At 37.6% G+C, this 23859-nt stretch overlaps 1 protein-coding gene and 1 pseudogene across 7 annotated transcripts in view; one reads left to right on the plus strand and one right to left on the minus strand.

The window, feature by feature from the left end:
- Nucleotides 1-23859, minus strand: part of AKAP6 (A-kinase anchoring protein 6) — a 643647-nt gene that overhangs the window by 169452 nt on the left and 450336 nt on the right. The window lies entirely within an intron of this gene.
- LOC116275738 lies at nt 20212-21355 on the plus strand (annotated as a pseudogene).

A 23859-nucleotide genomic window follows, 5' to 3' on the forward strand; every position in this document is an offset into this window, starting at 1 on the left:
AGTCCAAGTTTTCATAATCTTTCACCTGCAGTACAGCAAATATATTCTAACATGTATCTCTCTGCACTCATTCCTAGACCCCTAATCTCTTCTCTTACAGTGGCCCAAGTAGTCTTTATAAAACATGAGCTGGTTTTAGACTGCATTCAGACCCAAAAAACAAAATTCTCTCCATGGCCTAGGATATTTGGTTCCTGCTGACCTTAGACCACGTTTTCTACCAGTCGCCCTCTTGATCACCATGCCCCTGTCATCCTTGCCTTGTTTCAACACTTTAAATATTCTAGTTCTTTTAACAGCCTGTTCTTGCCTCAGGGCCTTTGCACATATTGTTCCATTTCACTGGAACATTATCTTGCTAATGTCTTCTCATCTTTCCAGCTCTCAGCTGATATGCTACTTCTCAAAAAGGCCTTGCCTAACTTATCAAAACTAGATCCATTCTATTTTTCCTCTATTTCAGATACAGATTAATTTCCTTCATAACACATATCAAAATTTAAAATTCTTGCATTTGCTGGTTTACATTTTTTTCTGTCCCTTTTTCTAGACTCCAAACTCCATAAAGGATTGTTTCTGTCTCCTTTGCCATTTTGCATTCCCAGTACCCTGGCAATATCCGGAACGTGACAGGGGCTCAGTAAATAATTGTTCAATGGATGAGTTGTACATTCTTGCATTCATCCATTCATTTATTATTATTATTATTTTGAGATGGAGTCTCACTCTATTGCCCAAGTTGGAGTGCAGTGGCATGATCTTGGCTCACTGCAACCTCTACCTCCCAGGTTCAAGCGAATCTCCTACCTCAGCCTCCCAAGTAGTTGGGATTACAGATGCCTGCTGCCACGCCCAGCTAATTTTTATATTTTTAGTAGAGATGGGGTTTCACCATGTTGGCCAGGCTAGTCTTGAATTCCTGGACTCAGGTGATCCACCTGCCTCGGCCTCCCAAAATGCTGGGATTACAGGCATAAGCCACCACACCTGGCTGCATTCATCCATTTATTACTCATATGTTTACTGAGACCTTCTCGTGTCTCAAGAACTATACTAAGAACTGTGGGAACAGGGAAGAAGAAAACTTAGTTACTTCTCCTGAGGCACTGCAGTGTGGTAGAAGGGAGGCCATGCCAACAACTACAAGTGTACAAGTGAAATTATTGTAGGGAAGGATGAGAAATAAAAATAATTTATTGTCTGAAGGTGGGGGTTTAGGGTAGGGAGCAAAGGCTTGACAGAAGTGGCATTGGAGCCAAAACTGAGATAATGGGTCTGACCTTGTCAGGTGAAATTTGTACACCATCTTGGCCACAATGAAGTGCCAGTGGAAGCTATTGTCATTTCTGTGATGGCCTTAATCTTCCTCTATCTCTCTTTTTCTGTCATGACAAGATAGTGCCTAATGGATTAGTCCAAATAGCTGGTATAGCTCCTACTGGCTGGTGTACTTGGAGAAAGTTGCATTGAGAACTTGAATCAGCAGTTCCTATCAGGCTGGATGCCCACTATACCAAATAGTGGGAATGTCTAAGAGATTCTAGTAACTAGTACCTCTGGTAAACTTTTAACATAATATTATGGACTGAATTATGTCCCCTCACTCCCAAATTCCTATGTTGAAGCCCTAACCCCCAATGTGACTATATTTGCAGATAGAATCTTTAAGAAGGCAATAAAGGTTAAACGAGGTCACAAGGGTGGGGTCCCAATCCAACAGGATTGGTGTCCTTATAAGGAGAGGAAGAGATACCAGAAGTGTGCGTGCACAGAGGAACAGCCATATGAGAACATAGCAAGAAGGCGGCCATCTGTGAGCCAAGGAGGGAGGCTTCACCTGAAATCAAACCTGCAAACACCTTGATCTTGGACTTCTGGCCTCCAGAACTGTGAGAAATAATTTCTGCTGTTTAGCCACCTAGTCTGTGGTATTTTGTTATGACAGCCTAATCATGTTAGAAATGCTGCCTTCTCATCTGAGATTTAATACACTTGCTTTGCTACTTATCAATAATAGCATGTTTCTCCCCTTTATTTTGTATGCATTTAGCACCTAAATCATTAGAGGTACTCCTTTTCAAATTCAGACTACAAATTAATCATTAATAATTTAATAAGGACACAAAATGCAGTTTGTTAAAATATTTTATGGAAATTTGGCTTGGTATGTGGTGACCCAGATTCAATGCCTGGATCATTACTCAATCATATACTTCCCTCTGATCTTGTGTGTGTAAGTAATAATAACTGTATAACATATTTTGGGGAGGAAATTTCAGTCAATCTAATCATTTTGAAGGATTAAACACATAATCACTTTTATAATCACATATAGACATAATGCTTTATCTTTGTCCTAAAAAGCAATTTTTAGTTTGCTTTTTGCTAATTTGACTGATTTATCACTTCATGTCCTGGAATTCTTTATTGGGTTAAGCATCCTGAGGAATATTAAAATCAATTTTACTTTTTCTTAACTCATACCATTGTAGATCTCCCTGTTCACTCATACTAGACTTCATAGTTCTCACCACATCTACTACTGCCTATCTGCATCTGGGTCCACGTCCTCTGCTATTCCTTCTGTTTCTACAGAAGCTGTCCATATTTCTAAGGCTAATCCCTTGCACTTTGGTACCAGACTTTCCTGACCTACACAAAGATGATCACCCCCCAAAATTGCCTTTCTTTCCTGCATCAAGTTTTTTTTTTCTCTACTGTATTATTCCTATTGCACATTAGCCCAAAAAATGCTGTTGTTTTTCCAATGGTAAAAAACAATACGGAGAGAAAAAGAAAAATAATCCATTGCCACTAATCTATCTTCTAGCCATTTTTCCATTTCTCTGTTCTCCATTATAGCAAAAACACTTTTACTTTAATTATTTATACTTGCTATTTACAATCTCTCTCCTCTTTCTCTCTTGAACACACTCCAATCAGATTTTGGTCCACATTCCTCATGCAGTGGTCAGTCTTTGGTCCTCAACCTAGTCTAGCCTGCTTCAGTGGGGCTGGTGGGTGTGCTCTTGGGGCATTTGCTTGTGTTTGCATGACAGCTCAGTCCCTCATTTCTCTCAGGTCTTTGCTGAAATATCCTCTTGCATCCAAGACTTCCCTGACCTGCTACTTAAAAACTACAACTCACCCCCATCCCTAGAAATCCCTATCCTCCTTCCTGCATACTTATCACAGGTAGCCAAACATGTTGCTTTTTTTTATACTGTCCATCTTCCCTCAGTGAACTGAAAGCTCTATGAGGGCACGAGGTTTTGTTTATGTGTTTACTGCTGTATCCCTAGCACCCAGCACAGCATATGTGATAAGACACTCTATACAAATTGAATAAATTTTACTGAGTTTGAACATCTAAAATGGTTTAAAATGTACAAAGAAATAAAACATAGTTTGAAGGTGAAGTCTCAGCTTCATTCAAAAAACTGTTGGCTTTATTCTCCCTTAAGGAGACTTTTTTCTTTGACAGAAAATAAAATAATTGAAATATAGAACTTGTTTACTATTCTTCCTAGAAAAAAAAAGAAAAAAAAAAAAGCTTCCGAAATTCATGAGCCATTTGGGCTTTTGGAAGAGACACCAACAATGGCAGAGTTTGTATTTGGAAGAGTCCACACTAGTTCAAGATCACAGGGATCCTTCAATATAATGGGAGGAAACCCTACTTTTTTGGTAATCATTTTGTTACTTGGGGACATTTTCCTTCTTTTACTACAAAATCTTTTTTACCTTCAATGCAGTATATCTAAGCACCTGTCTTTTCCTTTGCTTCCTTACAAAAATACTACGTTTCCCTTCTTTCCTCCTAATAGTATCCCCTTTAGCAACTAGTCCAGAATGCTTCCTTCTTCTGGAAAGACCTTCAGGTCTCAAGACCCTCATGGGCCCTGCCAAGGAATTCCAGGTTTATTAGAATCTACACTTGGTGCTATGGTCTGGCTGTGTCCCCACCCAAATCTCATCCTGAATTGTAGTTCCCATAATCCCCATGTATCATGGGAGGGACCCAGAGGGAGGTAATTTAATCCTGGGGGCAGTTACCCTCTGCTATTCTTGTGACAGTGAGTTCTCATGGGATCTGATGGTTTCATAAGCGGCTTTTTGTTTTTGTTTTTGTTTTTTTTGAGACACAGTCTCACTCTACCATCCAGGCTGCTATGCAGTGGCATGATCTTGGCTCACTGCAACCTCCGCCTCCTGGGATCAAGACATTCTCTTGCCTCAGCCTCCCCAGTAGCTGGGATTACAAGCACCTGCCACCCCACCTAGCTAAGTTTTGTATTTTTAATAGACACAGGGTTTCAACATGTTGACCAGGCTGGTCTCAAACTCCTGACCTCAAGTGATCTGCCCACCTCAGCCTCCCAAATTGCTGGGATTACAGGAGTGAGCCACTGTGCCTGCCCACTTTTCCCCCTTTTGCTTGGCACTTCTCCTTGCTGCTGCCATGTGAAGAAAGACGTATTTACTTTCCTTTCTGCCATGATTGTAAGTTTCCTGAGGCCTCCCCAGCCATGCTGAACTGTGAGTCAATTAAACCTCTTTCCTTTAAAAATTATTCATTCTTGGGTATGTCTATTAGCAGCGTGAGAATGGATGAATACACTTGGAAATATCTACTATTTGGTTTGGCAGAGTGCACATACTCATTCCAGAATTTAGAATTATTACCTTTCCACTGCTTTTTTCTAAGATCATCTTTGTGTGTTTTTGCTTTTGTTGTCATTGTTGGTGGTTCATAATTTCCTAAAATAACTCACCTTATTCTAAGTGCACTTCCTTTGTCCAGAAACAAACTTCTTCAGGCATTTATTCACATACCATGATTAGCTACATTCTGGCTAAATACAAATAACATTTGGTATTACAATGAATGAGAATCTCATGTTGTTCTTCTAGTCCTGCATGGATGCCAAAGCTTCCTTCTACAGAATCAGAGCAGGGAGTCATAGGACTAAAGGAGCAATGTATTTATTTGGAGTAAAATTGATTCAGGGCCTTCATTTATTCATTCAACAAATACATCTTGAGTGTCTCTTAGGGGTAAGATATTGTGCATGATACAAACAAATCTAGATCAGACACAGTATCAACCCTCAGGGAATATATAATCTTTAATCACAGAAAAACTGTACTACATAATAGTAGCTCAAATATTCATTCAAGGGTAAGACCAATATTATACTTCAAAAATATTGCCGGGCCGGGTACAGTGGCTCACGCCTGTAATCCCAACACTTTGGGAGGCCGAGGCAGGTGGAACACAAGGTCAGGAGATTGAGACCATCCTAGCTAACACAGGGAAACTCCGTCTCTACTAAAAAAAATACAAAAAATTAGCCAGGCATGGTGGTGGGTGCCTGTAGTCCCAGTTACTCGGGAGGCTGAGGCAGGAGAATGGTGTGAACCTGGGAGGCGGAGCTTGCAGTGAGCCGAGATTACACCACTGCACTCCAGCCTGGGCAACAGAGCGAGACTCTGTCTCAAAAAAAAAAAAAAAAAAAAAAATATATATATATATATATATATATAGCCAAAGAAGCACTTACTAAGTTTGTTGGAATGTTATTTTTATTATTGTATAAGAGAGTTATAAAAGTATTAAAAAATATAAATATCTCCCCTTGTCAAAAATTTATATATCAAAAACTTAATAAAGAATCTCAAAGCTATTTCAATATTATTACTCAGCAAAGACCACTGCATATACTAATCTTTGTACATTAGGATATAAAACTAATCATAAAACTGATCATAAAACTAATATCACAAGACTAATCATAATCACAAAACTAATCATAAAACTGATCATATTGGCAGTTACAAAAAAACCTAGCCTTAGGTTCTCAAGGTTTATTTGTAGATCTCATGTCTAACAAAGTCAGGACAACTGCAAAAGATAAATGATTTAAGTAAAAAAAAAATAGTACTTTAAAAATTCATTTTTATTTCTATGGACCTGTTGTTTGCAAATTAATAGAAACATTCACTACAATGTTTAGGAAATTCAATTTTAAAGCTGCATCATTAATGATATTTGTTAAATGGTAAACATTTAAACACAAAGTTGAGAAATTAACATTAACACCATTTCCATTATTTCTTCTTTTTGTGCATAAAGAAAAACATCCTTTCCTCCATTTTAATGACAGATGAGATGTTTATTAAAAATAACAACAAAACACCTCCACCTAACAAACATGAAGAACAAATATATCAAACAAACATATCAAACAACTGCATTTGTGAAGAGCTTTTATCTACCACTACCCTCTCCTTTTTGTAATGCATGTAGTTAAAAATCATTAAAAATTCAGCATTTTATGTCATGATCTAGGGTGGGAAGGGAGTGCAATTATACTGTGTGAACTGAAGAGGATGATTAGAATTTTTGATGTCACTCCATTACTGTTTCCTTAGCAAATCTCTGCACAATAACATAGGCATCCTCTGCTTATATTCTATGGCAGCATCCTTATTCTCATCTTCTAAATTCCTCTACAGCAAATCGTTATTTACTTTCTGGTAGAAACTAAACATCAAAGATGTAAAATAGGAAGATAGTTTCTCTTGCCCTGCAGAACTGGCACTTCCTTCCTAAGTACAACTATGCTGGCAAATGCTGTTATTAACTCTATGACTGCAAGACGTGCACACTAGTTCCTTTGAAATTCTATAAAATAGTTGTCCTTAAGTGGTGATAGACAGAAAAGAATGAAGCAGGAACAACAAGAATTACTTTACATACTAATAACAACAATTTAGTTATCAAAACAGAACCAAACAAGTGTGCCTTTATACTGTTCTTTTAAAAATTTAGGCTCCTAGGGTTCTAATAATCAGGACCTATGGTTCAGGAATGCACAGTAGCACTCAGCTCAGTGCCTATATCCTCATTTCAAAGAGAATCATTCAAACCGACATCTACCCTGTCAAGAATCTCGACTTTGAGCTGCTAATGTAGAATAAAAATCAATATAAATTTTGATCATTTGATGAATATTTACTTCTTTCTTTAGTGTTTGGGGATTTAGAATTGAAAAGTGCTGAATCAAGTCATTTTATTTTTTTGTGTTTGTGCCAACACCAATTTACTACCCTCCAGAAAGTTCCTGAACAAGATGTCTCAGGTGGCAAGCATGTTGGTTTTTCCTGTCAATCATAACAGTGTGTCAGTAGGGAACCATAAGCATTTCCCTTTCATACTCTTAGTGTTCCAAAAAGGAATATTTTGATTACTTCCTTGGAAAAGGTAAACTTTCTCATTTAGCCACACTACTGTAAACCTGGGTGTCTGTTGTTTTTGGCATTCAGCTGAGCCTAAATTGATACAATCTATTAAAAGTTAAACACTCCATTTTAGGCTCCGAGGGTCATGCACAATAAACAGAATTTACAAATGGGTTCCTCTACAAGCACAATTCAGTATTACCCTCAAAACAAAGAGCTTTTATAGAAGCTGCTATATTTCTCCATGCATTTTCTGAAAAATAACAAGAAAATATCAACTGACTGCTCTAATTAGCAGACAGACTTCACAATAAAAAAGACTTTACAGTTTTATTATAAATGAAAAGAAAATGCACTACAGACAAATGACATTAAAAAAGCTTAGCAATCAAAATATGATTCCTATGTAAGGCTAGTTACATGAGTAGAGGAGCATACCACCATTTTCATTATAATTTGATATCTGTAGCAAAAGATTACTATTCTTACAAAATAATTCCATAGTGATTTTTTAAATGATGGTCTTTTCCAATCTGAAAAAAGCCTAAATTAATTGCAAACACCAAAAATGTAAGATATCCTCATAAAAAAATCTTATATATGACATAGTGGCATAACACTCTATATTAAGGATGCATTTTTGATGGTTCCTTATAAATTAAATAAAAATGACAGCAGCTGCCTTTCTCAAGAATGACATACCCCTGGACAATCACTAGATATTATGTAGACAGATGTTTTAAATAAAATAAAGTATTTAGATTGCTAGATATGAAGGCAATTATAGGATGTCTTTGTTAAATTACATTTTTCATTTTTGTGAGGGGAAAAAAAGAATTGTCCTGGAAACAGTACCAACAGGAAATGATCCTATATCTAAAACAGCTGGAGACTGTAACTAATATAAATTTACTTGAAAATAAAAATGCTGTGTGCCTCTGGAGACATGCAGTAACATGCCATAAAAACAGATGAGAATATAAAAGTATTTAAAAAGGAGAAAATACATTTTATCTAGATATTACACTGAGATGTGAGCCACTGATAAACGACAAATATATAAAGATGAAGAAAAGAGAGAAAATCAGATGAGCCATTTTAAAACTTATAATAGATATTTTATTTAAAACTGTATTTGTAGAAAATATCAAAAATATTTTTCTTAGAAAATCCTTTGCTTTTTAATATACTGGTTATTAATCAATTAACTGAAGGCATAATAATAATGTAAAGGCAAATAATTGTGTTTACTTAAAATTCTAATGGAAGCAGAAGATGCATACTATGAGTAAGGTAAGGGCCTTAAATGTTAGATAAGAATATTCTAGTAATTCTCAAAGTCATATGTAACTAAGGCTCCCTACTACATGTGTCCATCTCCTCCTATCCCCATTCTTGTTAGCTGTTGAATTGGAAAGGTATCTGATATACTAATTCATACCAAATATACACAAACATTAACATCTTGTAGTGTTATGATATATACTGGTTCTCATCCAAAGCTCCTGGCTTATAACTCCCATAGCCTTTCCTTGGTTATAATGTTGGGTGTGTTAGGCCTCAGGGGTAGGCCTCTGACTTTCTGCTCTCCTTTCACCTGCCCTAAGGCAGGACTCTAATGTTCGCCTGCTTTTCTGATTGTGAGTCTTAAGACTCTCCCATGAGAGGATCCCACCCTATACTGCGGGGGAACGAATGCTGACATCATGAAGATTCCATAAAACCCCAAGAGGACAGAGTTCAGTGAGTTTCCAGATAGCTGAACTCATGGAGGTTACTGGAGGGTGACACACCCAGGAAGGGCATGGGCGCCCCATGCCCCTTACCCCAATTATCTCCCTATGAATCTCTTCATCTGTATCCTTTACAATAGCCTTTATAATAAACCAGTAAATGTAAATAAGTGTTTCCCTGAGCTCTGTGAGTTGCGCCAGCATATTAATCCAACCCAAAGAGGGGGTCATGGGAACCCCAACTTGAAGCCAAAAGTTCGGCACTCTGATCAGAATTTCTGGAGGGCTGAACTTTCAACTGGTATATTGGGGGCTGGGGGAAGTCTTGGGGACTGAGCCATCAATCTGTGGGATATGACACTATCTCTGGGTAGATAATGTTAGAACTGAATTAGAGGGCACTCAGTTGGTGTCTGCTGCTCAGTGTACGGGGAGAACTCTCCCCACCCCCAAATATGGTCACAGAAGTCTTCTGTATTGACGATTATTGTCGTGTGAGAGTAGAGGAAAATCACAGTTGAGTTTTCTCTACACATATCTTAACATAGAACATGTCCAAGTTCATGAATTTCAATATTCTTCACTTAAAAATTGAAATGCATTAATCTACACGATACTTTTAAGAAAAGCTATGGGTGGAAATCTATTTGCACAGCAGGGGTGAGGAGAGCATGAAAAAGTATCTCCAAGTCTTGAGTGTTTACCTGTCTTATCTGTACCTGAGACTCATCCTAGTCCAGTTCCTAGGAGTCTGGGTCTCAGACAGGAAGAGACCATGTGAAGTTGAGACTTCCTATGGGGCCCTAATTTGCACAGTCAGAGAAGATCACAGAGCCTCAGAAGCTGGTGTATGCATGTCAGCTGGAGAGGAGACCCAATAAAGGAACATAAGGTGAACAGAATAAAGGTAGAATGGAAGAGGAAGGTGAAAAGAGCATGCATGTATGATGAATGTGAATAACAATTATCACAAATATACCCATAGAACCCAAAAAGGAATGTTCTTAAACAAAATCATGACTTAAAATTCTTTTGTATGCTGACATTGCAGTAATATTTTCAAAAGTAAAACTCTAGAACCTAAATTAAAACTCAAAAAACATAACCAATATTCTTCACTAGCCACACACAAGCATGCACACACATACACACAACTCTACAACAATGATTTCCATGAATTTGTATCCTCTTTATCACTGTATAGATTGATCATCATTGCTGCTTAGAGCTTGTAAAGCTTGACTTGTTGCTTAGCTGTTCCTGAAAATTCTCACTACCTTTTTGCTATTATATTCAGAGGAGACTGAAAAAAATACAAGTACACGTTTTTTTCCTCTTCAGTGTAAGGGACAGGTTAAGCAAAATGATATCCTCCTGCTTTATCTTACTTTTGCTTATCTCAGTTATCACTCCAGCCTCCTCCCTAGCTGCTCTTGCCCTTGCCCACACACAGATTCTCAGGTTCTTTCCATTTTAATTCCTTGAGTGAATCTAGTCCCTTCCCACCTTGGACACGTTGTTTCTTCTGCCTGGAATTCTCCTCCTATCTTTTTCACATGGCTAGCACCTATATATGCTTTAAGTTTCAGTTTAAGTGTTACTTCCCATGGTGAGTATCTACATATACGTAAGTCTCCATTTAAATGTTACTTCTTTCCCTGATCAGCTTATCTCAGGTAGGTATCTCCTATTATACTCTCTCTCAGGTCTTACTTATTTTCTTCCTAACATTTACTGCAACTTACAATAATATTTATTTAACTGGATGATTTTTTTTTAAAAATGTTGCTTATTCTTGCTTGTTTCACTGGGATCCATATCCCACTGAAATGTAAATACCATATGGGAAGGCATCATATCTTTCTTGTTCATAATTGCATTCCCAATGCCCAGAAATTATATGTTGAATGAATTAGTGAATGAATGAGTTGCTGAGTGAAAACTTGTGAACTATTACAGTAGGAGGCTAGAAGGAGAGGTGATGTCCATGCAGAAAGCAGAGATCCTTGGCTAGTGCTGACAAAGACCTCAGGTTGCCAATCTGAGAGGGAAGATATGAGTGGTCAAATTCAAAAGACTTCTTGAGCCACAGCAGGATAAATACCCTTAAAAGGGATGCTTTGACCAAAGTCTCCTGAGATTCCTTCAGTTTAAGAAGTGGATTGGGGCTGGGTGTGGTGGCTTATGCCTGTAATCCCAGGGCTTTGGGAGGCCGAGGCTGGGGGGATTACCTGAGGTCAGGAGTTCGAGATCAGCCTGGCTAACACGATGAAACCCTGTTTTTACTAAAAATACAAAAAATTAGCCAGGGATGGTGGCACATGCCTGTAATCCCAGCTACTTGGGAGGCTGAGGCAGGAGAATCGCTAGAACAGGGAGGCACAGGTTGCAGTGAGCCGAGATCATGCCATTGAAACAAAAAAAAAAAAAAAAGAAAAAAGAAAAAAAGAAAAAAAAGAAGTGGATTGGGATTGTCTAAGAAGTGCAAACAGAAAACCCCTGGAAGCTATTAAACCTCCATGTTACACATTTTAATTTAAAGTGATGATGTTTAATTTTAGCAAGTCTCTATGAAACTTGAACTCTGGAGATAAAAGACCCCGTTGAGCTAAAACATGGAGAAAATATATCACACTCCAGACCACAGAGGGAAACAGAATTCTCAAAGTCACAGGGAAGAATAGTTGAACAACACATAACAGGATAGGAAAGTTCAAATCACAAAGGAATGAAGGGAAAATGAAAATGCTTATTTAAAATCAAACACCCTAAACTGGGCTCTCAGTGACTCCCAAATGTACTTCATTCAGCTTTCAATTAACAAAGGGGAAAGAGATGGAACAATTTACCTCTTGAAGTGCCAACAACTTTTTATGAATTGTATTTCTTCCATTTAGGATGGAAGTCTGAGATATTTCATATCCTTAAACAGAATCTGTTCTATGGATAACTGTCAAAATATAACATCAATTATAACGCTGTTATACTCACAGGTATTATTGGTGCTGCTTTTCTTTACATAGAATGGCTTTAGACCCAGTGATTTTAAAGTTCTTGTTTCTGACTTAACAGCTCATGCTCTCTACTACATCGAAGATGGAAGAGTTATTCCTTGCAATTCTTGATGTGGCAGCCTCTAGTAGCTTGTCTCATCTTTCATATATGATATGTTAAATTAAGCTGAGAAACTAGACAACTGAAGTTCTAATAAGTATATAAAAAAACAAAAGTAAGTAGTCTCAGAATAAAAGCAAAAGAAGTCTTATTTCAGTTTCCAGGGTTTGAATTCTCAGCATTTTGGTTGTTAGATCATTTTGGTTTCTGCTACAGTTTGTATAATTAAAGTTGACCATGTAAGTAGCACATGGAGGTATAACTCTATCAAGATTTGGAGAAAGAACCAAAAAGGAAGGAGTTCTATGCCTGGGAGAAAGATACCTGGGCTGTATAGAATTTCTCATGGTTGTGGGAAGTTGAACCCATCCTTATTATCAATTGACATTAAAACCCTTTTGATGATCTTTTGTTACATATAAGACACAAATCACAGGAGTAACTAGTGCCCTCATACTTGAGTCATTAGACCCATCACTGGCCAGCTTACTCAGCATCCAACCCAGATGAAAAAAAGGCTTCTGTATCAGGCTTGCCATAGCACATCTTGTCATATTATTATTTTGACTTAAAAATTAAACAATAACAATGAAGAACAAAAGCCTTTTAGTGGTTGCTATTTTCTTCAGAATAAAATCAAATGTCTTAGTATAGTATTTAAATACCTGGTGTCATGGTTGGATCCCAGTCTACCTTTGCATGTACCCTCCATGACTTCCCTTTCTGACAAATAGCAAAACCCACCTATACTCACATCAGACTAAGCCATGTCCTCCCAGGTACACAGCTTTTCCACCGCTGCTTCCCAGGCTTCCCTCCAATTCTGCAGCTCCACATCTCACATATTCCTCTGGGCTCAAGAAACTCCTCCCCCACCTGAATGTCCATGATACATGATCTGTCCTTCTAATATAAAACATATCTCTCTTCACCTTATAGTACTCAGGACTCCTCTGTCCTGTTAGATTTTAGGCTCCCCAAGAGTGTGATATGAACCGGATTTCTTTTGACATCACCCACAGGTTCCTGACCCACAGCAGAGACTCAATAAGTATGTACTGAAAGAATGACTGAGGCAAGGAGAGGGTCTGATATGGCTTATTTCCATCTAGGAAGAACTGAAGATACTATTTTAAAAATACTTTTAAAAGGGAAGGCAGGGAAAGTATAAGGTGAGGCTGGGATATCTTCTTGTACTAGAAAACAAAGAAGCATTCCTTGACTAATAGGGATCTGCCAAAAGGACACAAGTGTCATCATGAAGAGGCTCCCTTTCGGCAAATGTGGGAAATACAAGCACTAAAAAAGAATTATTGCAATTGATTGTTGTATATTAAATAAATAAAAATCAATTAGTCTATAATTATACTCAAAAGAGAAAAAAAAATGCCGCCATTGAGGGTGACTATTACACTAACTTCTTACCACCAAAATTGGTAAATAATGAGAAAAGCATTTCACTTGCTTTTTAAAAGAGGAACTATAGTTCATCTGATGTTGATAAGAGAAAGTCTATAGGAAAAAATGCCAAGTAAAAATGTGGAAGAAATAGTAGAATTAGGAAATCTTCATTTTACAACCCCTAAAGAAATAATTGATTCCAGCAAGAATCATCAATGTATTCTAAAACTCTTAAGCAAATATTTGAGGGAAAACTGGACATTCACAGAATGCCCAAGCATTATCCTATAGATTACCTGCTAATTATAAAGGAAATCTTGTCTATAGAAAGAGGTACTATGTCTGGCCACCACCACATTAGCATCACGAACAGCAGATAGCCTGGCATGATGGGATGCCATTTGAAGTACACATGCCAAAAATGTTTAATCTGAATCCAAACAAGACTCTGGACCAAATTTCTAGTTTGTAGGGAAGAGTGAGTAGAGGAAAAAGTTAAGAGACACCACAAGGAAACAATCAGACAAATCTAGAACATGAAACATTCTGATGATTCATCTGGCTTCTTCAGATTGATATTTAACAACTGTTAGGACCTCAGTTTGAGTGAGGTTCTGAGATAGAAAGAAATGTGTCAGAATAAAAGACAACAGTGAGAAATGAAGTCGTATTTTGTATTGGCAATCTGCTACTTCACAGCTCAAGAATCAGTCCTAAGAGAGAACTGTATTTTTTAAAAATGACAAACATTCTATTATTAGTCAGAATCCCACACCCAAAATGAACCTCTCTACCATTTTACAAGACATTTAAAGAGAACTATAAAATTTTATATTTTACATAATTAGATATTTATATTTTAGTTTCATTCCAAATAATCTATTATACTACGAAACAAGTATTGATTTTGTCCTCTTATTTGCAACAGTATGCAAATTAACAGATTCATTGGATGTGGTAAGCCCAGGTTCACCTACTTCAGTTCACTGTTCACTGGGTACCTAGATAAATGCTTAAATCATCATTGAGAGTAATATTCTGCTTGATCAGAAATCACTTGGTAATATGATATTGATACTTTGATAATAAATTACATTTATACTTTTATGGTGTGTGATTTCATATATATTATCTCATTTGATAATCCTAACAACTTTGTGCTATGTGCAGGTAGATCAGGTGTCATTATCCCCACTTAGCAGATGCAGAAGCCAGAGGTCAAATAAATTCGCTTGTCCAAAGTCACATAGACAATGAGAAGAAGAACTGGGGGTTTCTGGCTCCAACTCCAGTGCTTTTCTACTAACCATCCTAGGTATTCTCTCTAACCAGTAGTCCTGAAACCGTGATTTCCAGTCTCTAGCTAGTCCCTGACTGAGGCTGCCAGCACAGACATAGACAACTAAAAGAGCCCGGGTATGACATCAAGTCTACTGAGTAAGGTATGCACTTTGGTCACTTTCTGCAAGGCCCAATGTACTACTTGTCTTATGAGTCTTGGATTTAATCAAAACTCTGTGCTCCCACTGCCTCCAGGAACGACACTGATTGTGCACCTTTGGCGGTGTACACTACCATTCGTTCCTTGTCTGCACACTCTGATTAGCTTGCCCTGTTATAGCTTACCATTCAACTGCTTTGTCACTCCTTCCCTTTAAATGTCCAGGGTGTGGTAAGCAATGAAGCCTCATTGTGAGAATTTTTCCTTTCCGATTCTGATTACTAGTTCCCTATCAGTAGCAGGATTTATTATTATATAATTATCATGATTTATTGATATGTAGGGTTTATAGGGGCTCCTGCAGTAATTTAGAAATTTAGGGCTGGAGTTGCAGCACATGTTGAGCCCTTGGCTTCTCTGCATTTTGACTTCCTAGTATTCCTTTCTGGAGACACTATACCTGTTCGCTCTGACCTCCTTTCTGCCCATTTGCCATTTCTACATTTCCCAAAATGGCATGTTACTCTCCCAGTGGTGAGTCTTGAAAGATAGAGAGGTTATGAAAAGTTAGGTGATCCTTGTGAGAAAGCAGGAGAGTGAGCAATGAGATACAGACAGACAAGGACAAATGGCTGGAATTAGGGGGGAAAAAGAAAAAATATAGACCTAGAAATAGCCAAAACGGTTTTTAAATTTTATCTAGGTCCCAGAAAAGTCATAAGATAGTAAATTAAGAAACAGGAATGGTGAATTGAGTTGTTAAATACTCTACTTCCCTCACCCCAGTTTAATTTGCATTTCCATATTCTCTATGAACATCTAACCTTTCCATATACTCTCAGAATCTCACATTTTAAATAGTATTCATGAATTAAATATCTTCCTAAAGTAGATTCCAGGTCCAGAGAGGCCTCACGAACTCCTTTAAAAAGTTTGTTCTTATTTAGAACTTGGGAGGAAACAAATGAATGCTCCGTAATCTATTTGGCCAGGCTCTAAAGTCACTTCTTTTCAGAATTCCCTCAAATTCCTGAACTAGAATTTATTGCTTTGACCAACTTCTTCCTCCCACCAACCAACACACTAAAGTTTCTTTCCAGGCTTTTTGAGTGATTGCCCACAATTAGGAACAACCCAGCATACCCATTACGTTGTCACTTCCTACCAGATGTTTTCCAGCTGTTCTCAATGTCTTTTTGCTAATGCTCTGCCATCTGCTACCTTAATGGTGGCACAATGGGGAATGGCTGCTTTGGTGACTTTGCTCTACAAGTTATAAAGACCTGGCCCACTGCCTCATCCTGGAAAGTCTGATATGCACATTTGTCACATTTCTCCAACTAGTTGTTGCATTTATTCCATCTACTAACTAGCCAATATTAAACCGGTGTGACATGAAATACGTGAGCTCTCACTATCAAATCTAAACCTGGATCAGTCTTCATTAATGGACACATTCACATCTTATTTCCAGCTATCACAGGTCCTGCCATTAAGACAACAGCTAACATCTTATTGCCCAATCAATACGATTCCCTTTCACCTTTCTTTGTATTTTTTTTTTAACCAGCATGCCAATAGCACATCAGTACAGTAAGCAGTTATGCTTCCTTTGTGTCACCTTGTCGGTTACACCTTATACATGGAAATCTTATGTTTGTTTGATATTCTCTACAGCTGAATGAAGACAAATCTTAGCCCTCTGAGACTGATGGTAACTTATCAGAGTCAAATTCTGCCAAGGCACAGCAGTTATCAATGCAGATTTCCAGGGACTGTAAATCAGTGTGTAATCTATTTGTATATACTTATTGAGGAGATTATTGCTCCCTTCAATTATGGAAACTATTTTTCTGAAACCATCATTATACTAGATGTGAAAAAGGTTAGTACCATTAGCCCATAATCCCTTCCGAAGGCCCGGTGGGAATGGTTGTTATTGGGACTTTGGCAAACATAACAGTAAGTTCAGGAAAACTGATATCCATACTAATTACAATGTACTTGTCTCCAGTAATCTATATTTTTAATTAATTATTTTAAGATTTGAGCTGTCATCACATGATAACTCCATGTCTTATCTTCCAAAATGACACCAACCCTCGATGGCTGTCTTAAATAGACAGCTTGTTTAAAGTATTTGCGCTTATGGTCACAAGCCAGATCTGCTTGCAGTACAGTCAAAATACAAATCTAGGACCAAAAGAGGATGTTAATATCATCCCTGACAGCACAAACACATGTTCTTTGGTTTCATAACACTATTTTTACTTGAACAGGTACCTTCTTCCCCATTCCAGCTTATATTTATCAGAAATTAATGAAAATGTCAATCTTTTATTTGATAAAGCAATAAGATCTCAAACAGCAACTTCATGTTTTACTTGGAGCAGCCATGAATGTAGCAACAGTGGAATCACCATGTGCTAAAAGTTCACTCATATCCACTGTAGTCAATAAACGTACTTACTGGTTTTACACATACTTAAAGAGTGTCTTCAACTTACAAAACATGCTAGTGTCTTGTCAAATGTGCTTATCTTTGTAAGGAATAAAGACAAGGTGCTTCTAGTTAGCGAAGGACACAGATTCTAACAACTAACTATAATACAAAACAGAATAATATAAAATAAATAAGAACAACAAACTGAAACTCTGGTAGTTGGTTGAGAATTGGAAAATACTTAATGGAAGAGGTGGTGTTTTCACTGCATCTTGGTGAGTAAATAGAATTTTGGTCAGTAAACAGGAAAGAAATATAGTTAGGCTTTTTTTTTTTTTTTAAAGAAGACTATAAATGAACCTACCAAACTCCACTGTGCTTCATATAATCACTGATATTTTGCACCCCTAAGAGTGTTATTTAAGTTTTCAATGCAGTTAATTGAAACCCTACTAGATGCAAATCAAAAGTTTCAGCCTTAATTGAGATATTTTGAAAATTGAACCCATTGCTTCAGGCAGGTGCTACATGAGATTCCATTAATATAGGTAATTAACATTAGCCTCTGCTTTAATTAACATGCATACTTTAATTAGCAAAGCATTAACCAACATTAAAAAATCTGATCTTCATGCATCACAAAAAACTGCAAAGTTATGACTACTATGTTATTTTTCTCCAAGGTTGTAAATCACAAAACAGTGATCACTTCTGAAGTACACATCAAATTTAAAATATTAAACAGGGAGATATGTACAATATGAGTGAAAACATCATCAAAATAAAAAAGGATGCTATTTAGAAATTATAGAGCCAACAGCTTTCACATTTTAAACAGGAGTTACATTGTAATCTCTCAATGATCATTTGCAAGGCAGGAGACTTTTGGCTTGAAAAATCCCCATAGACTGTCATCTTCCTTATATGTAATAAATCAAGGACTATACTAGAGTACCATTATCTATGTGACCATCTACCTCCTAACCTCTTCTTATCCTTCTCAGGGATCAAAGAAAGCACCAGTTTCTGAAGACATTTAATACCTGAGGTCTCAGACTAGCACAAACTTCATTTTTAAAACAATCTATGTTGCCTTGTTTTATGTTTAAGACCAAAATGTGTTACACTAGTTCTTTATTGTCAATCTACCATGTGTGGGACCACCAACAATTAAGGATGCCTTTTGTTAAATATAAAATTGGCATTCATGCTCTTTCCTTACTATGATAATTAGATGTGCCAACTTTCAAATCCTGCTCATATGCTGTATAGATTTTTTTATTACTTTAATGAAAACAGCATCATCATTATATGGAATAGAAGTACCATAGAAATGGTATCCATATAGAGATCATTGTATTCTTTAATGCCAAGACATGATAAAATTATGGTAAAAAAATGGCAAACTTTTAAAAACATACATTCACAGAAAAAGTAATCATATCCTTCCTGATTAAGCATTAAGAAACACAATCATAATACTGCAGATAGATCAAAATTAAAAACAACGAAGTCTCTAGTAAGTCCGTACTGGATATAAGGCAATATTTAGACACAGAGAAATCTGAAAGACCATGACAAAAAGTGTCCTGGATCTCATAAGCTTTCGTTTAAATCCAAACTGAAAATCTCAAAAATTAGGTCCATTGTGGTAAATGCTGGTATGATGAGAAAAAAACAGGGAGCAGCACTCACAGATTTGTAGGCTCATTTGCTGCTTTAAGCTGTTACTAACATTGGAATTGCTTCCATTGACTCTAATGAGGGTTGGGCTTCTCTCTTCTTGTTCCTGCCACTGGCTATTTTAGCATCACAGCCACTACAGGGTCAGCATGAGTCAGCATCTTCTTTCTACTCCTTTTCAACTAACAAATGGGGAAATGAATGTTTCTTGGGTTTGCAAAGCCATTCCCCAAGTTACAGTGATTTTCTTGGCCCTTTTCCCTACGTCAAATCAGAGCCTGGGCTCCCAGGAGATCATGCAGGAACTGGCCATTCTTCTGGATCTGTGCTGAGGGCAGTACCCTGTAAATAGGTGCAAGGACACCTCTCAGTTCTGTTTAAGTGAATTTGGGGAGTCTTTATCAAATTCTCCCCCTATTCCATAAACTGTATTATGACAAAATTCCATATATTGGATTGCCGTATGTCAGTTCTATCTATGCTCTGCTAATTAAATTCACTTGGGCTTTCACTCAGGAAAGGTATAATATAAGCAGGATAAACAGAGAGAAGCATATTTACAGCCAGGGCTTTAAGAAGCATAGAACCCTGCTTTATAAATGTGTGACAAACCCTCACAAACTTCCCTGTTGTAGGTTTTAAGTTCATAGGGCCTTCCTGAGAGAAGTCCTTCAAAGATGTAGGAGTGGAACAATAGCATCAACCACTGAGCCATTTACTTAACTGGGTATAACACTGAGGCATTTACTTAACTGTCAATAATATTTAAGACAATTGCCTATGAATGAGAGATTGCTCTACACTAAACGTACGTATTCCTCTTCATTCTAGGGCAATGTTTCTCAGAAAGTAGTCCTCAGATTATCAGTTTCAGAATCAGCTGGTACATTCACTAAAATGCAGATTCCCAGGCCCAGTGAGGACTGAACAAACCTTAGTTTCCCAGGTGAGTCGGTTTTGACTGTCACTCCCAGGTGATGCTTACTCAGAGTAAATCTAGAGAACTGCTAAGAAGAGAAACCACTGTCTTCTAGTTCTCGTACTACAGGTGGTGGTCATGAAAGTGGGCAAAATATTCTGTACCTAATCTCATAACTCTGTATAGATCATTGTGGGAAAAGAAAATAGGTTTTGTGGGCGTGCTTAGGCAGGCGGCGGGGCGGCTAGAGTGCCCTGGGGAGGGCTGTGCCGGGTTGCTTTCTGCAGCCGCGTCTCGGCCAGCTCTCCTCGCCGTCCCCGGGGCGCTGTGCGTCTCCAGTACGGGACCGAAGCCGCCTGCCGTAGCGGGCGGCCAGATCCGCGTCCCACCTCAGCGCCCGGAGGACATGCGGGAGAGAGAATGAGCCAGAGGGACACGCTGGTGCATCTGTTTGCCGGGGTATGTGGTGGTACAGTGGGAGCTATTCTGATATGTCCACTGGAAGTTGTAAAAACACGACTGCAGTCATCTTCTGTGACACTTTATATTTCTGAAGTTCACCTGAACACCATGGCTGGAGCCAGTGTCAACCGAATAGTGTCTCCTGGACCTCTTCATTGCCTAAAGTTGATCTTGGAAAAAGAAGGGCCACGTTCCTTGTTTAGAGGATTAGGCCCCAATTTAGTGGGGGTAGCCCCTTCCAGAGCAATATACTTTGCTGCTTATTCAAACTGCAAGGAAAAGTTGAATGATGTATTTGATCCTGATTCTACCCAAGTACACATGATTTCAGCGGCAATGGCAGGTTTTACTGCAATCACAGCAACCAACCCCATTTGGCTTATAAAGACTCGGTTACAACTTCATGCAAGGAACCGTGGGGAAAGGCGAATGGGTGCTTTTGAATGTGTTTGTAAAGTGTATCAGACAGATGGACTAAAAGGATTTTATAGGGGCATGTCTGCTTCATATGCTGGTATATAGAGACTGTTACCCATTTTGTTATTTATGAAAGTATAAAGCAAAAACTACTGGAATGTAAGACTGCTTCTACAATGGAAAATGATGAAGAGTCTGTGAAAGAAGCATCAGATTTTGTGGGAATGATGCTAGCTGCTGCCACCTCAAAAACTTGTGCCACAACTATAGCATACCCACATGAAGTTGTAAGAACAAGACTATGTGAAGAGGGAACAAAATACAGATCTTTTTTTCAGACACTAGCTTTGCTCGTTCAAGAAGGTGGTTATGGGTCTCTTTACCGTGGTCTGACAACTCATCTAGTGAGACAGATTCCAAACACAGCCATTATGATGGCCACCTATGAATTGGTGGCTTACCTACTCAATGGATAGCAGCATGAGGGCTGCTGTACTGCAGAAAAAGAAGACCAAAAGATGACAGTTGTCCATGGAATATGGAAGCCAGCATGGCAGACAGAAGAAAAATAGTTTGGGAACATGTAACTATTATAAGTGGAAGTTTTGTTGTAGGAATTATAGTGACCACACCACATTTCTTGGCCTTTCAGTAATGTGGAGAAGAAAAAAAAAACCTCAGAACCTCCAAGGAAATGCCTTTAGAAGCACTCCTCTCTCAAAATTGCCATTCTCTCTACCATGTCCACCAGACACAGTTGGGTTTTGTTGATTTATGGCAGTCTTTTAAACAAAGCCATCTTTAATTTTACATACTGTATTGTAACTATCCAAAGATAGTATTGGCAGTCATAAAACTATAACTTCTGGCTTTTGTTTAATTCCAGTAAAATCACAACAATGACAATGAGATCGTCAGTATTATTTTCACATTTCCCTGAGAGGACCTGGCACAATATTTTATATTTAATTATTTGCAGTAGTCACTGTTTTTGACAACCAATGAAATAGCGTCTAAATATCTTGTATATTTTTTAGCATCAAAATGTTTCAGTTTCCACTGCTAACAGGTGCTTGATGTTCAGCCTAATGTGTATATTTAAATTGTTAACATACCAAACACACATGATAATAGTTTGGGACAAAATAACTAGTAAATTGTTGATTCTTGGCTATTTCGCTGAAAAAAAAAAAAAAAAGAAAATAGGTTTTGTTGGGACACAGCTTTCATTAAATAGAGTCACCTTTGATAATTAACTAAATTTGATGGGCAGATAATAAAAGTCACATAAAAGAGAAAGATTTATGTTTATGTTTAATATATTTTTATAGTCATACATGCTATAAATATTGCTTCATGAATGCATTTTAAACATGAGATTTTCCAAACACATTTACTTTTAAAAATCCAAATTAGTTCTGTTGGTATTCTACTTTTAATACTTACTTCATCACTAGATGGCCAGATCTTTATTATGTTTCATGTCAACCAACTCTGACTTTCACTGAAATATCTAGATGAGAGATATTTATCTTGAGAAAAACAGAGATTTATCTTAAGAGAGACAGATCTAACATACATTGACTTTCTTTAGATTTCTGATTATATTCTATATGACATGATCATCATAAATCTGGGACAGTGTGGTCCATGCCACCTACCTAGACAAAAAAGTTAGATTAGCAAAAAAAGCTTTCCCCAGTCTGACCCCAATCTCCTTTTAAAATTGTTATCTCTCATTACTTTCTACATAATAATCTTCCCCAGGCAATTTGTCTATTTATCACTGGCTCCCAAATAGAAAGGCTTCCTACCCCTGAGTTTTGCAAATATTTCTTCTGCATGAAATGCTTTCTCTAATCTGCTCTCTTACTTTGATGAAACCAAAAAGTCCTCTAAGGGCCAACACAAACAACTCTTTCATTTCCCCAAGTCTATGTCTCTATTCATCCACTATGTATCGCTGACCACCTTGCATTGGCAGAGATCTATCTGCTAGTCTTCGCTTCCTAACTAAATTATGAGCTTCTTAAAGTTAAGGACTTCCCAATATATTTAGGACCCTGTCTGACACATCAGAGTTACTTGGAAACTTGACCTCAACATTTAAAAAGATTTACTAAGAGATCCAATAATAAATTGTTCTAATATGCCATATGGAGTTTAACATTTAGTTACAGTTAACATCTTGCATCTACGCTCTAGTGGAGAAACCACATCCAGTTTCACACAGTTTACTGGAGACATCAAGGTATAAGGAAAATAAAAGAATGTTAATGACTAGGTAAGTAGGGCCTTTATACCTTAACTGAAATAAAATTCATTTCTGTGGTGATACAGTCATTCTCTGCCACAGTCGATTAATTCCTAATCTGCTGCATATTCACTCTTTTCCTGATAGTCAATAATTTTACTTCATTAATCAATTTTACTCATTAATATCTTATTCCTATTTGATGAATTTTTCTGAAATCAACTTCTCAGTTGGGATTTCCTCATGAAAATATTTTACCACCTAAAAATTATGTAATAAACAAGATTGTGGTTGCAAATTCTGCAAACATTATTTTGTGAATTTATAGAAATACTTAAAGCATGATTTTTTCGTATCCTTTATATATTGTGTAAAAATAGCTCCTTCATAATACTTTTTTTTTTCCTGAGACAGGGTCTTGCTCTGTCACCCAGACTGGAGCACAGTGGTGCAATCACAGATCACTACAGCCTCGATACTCCAGGCTCCAGCTATCCTGCTGCCTCAGCCTCCTGAGTAGCTGGGACCACAAGCATGTGCCACCATGCCCAGCTAATTTTTTTTTTTCAGTAGAGACAAGGTCTTGCCATGTTGCAGGCTGGTCTTGAACTCCTGAGCTCAAGCAATCCCCTGCCTCGGTCTCTGAAAGTGCTGGGATTACAAGGCCTGAGCCAACTGCTTCAGCTCATAATATTTCTAATTGTGTACAAGGTATCTTTTAAAAAGACTATCAGTCTGGTATATTTC

The sequence above is a fragment of the Papio anubis genome, chromosome 7, assembly GCF_008728515.1.
Source record: "Papio anubis isolate 15944 chromosome 7, Panubis1.0, whole genome shotgun sequence".
Lineage (NCBI taxonomy): Eukaryota > Metazoa > Chordata > Mammalia > Primates > Cercopithecidae > Papio > Papio anubis.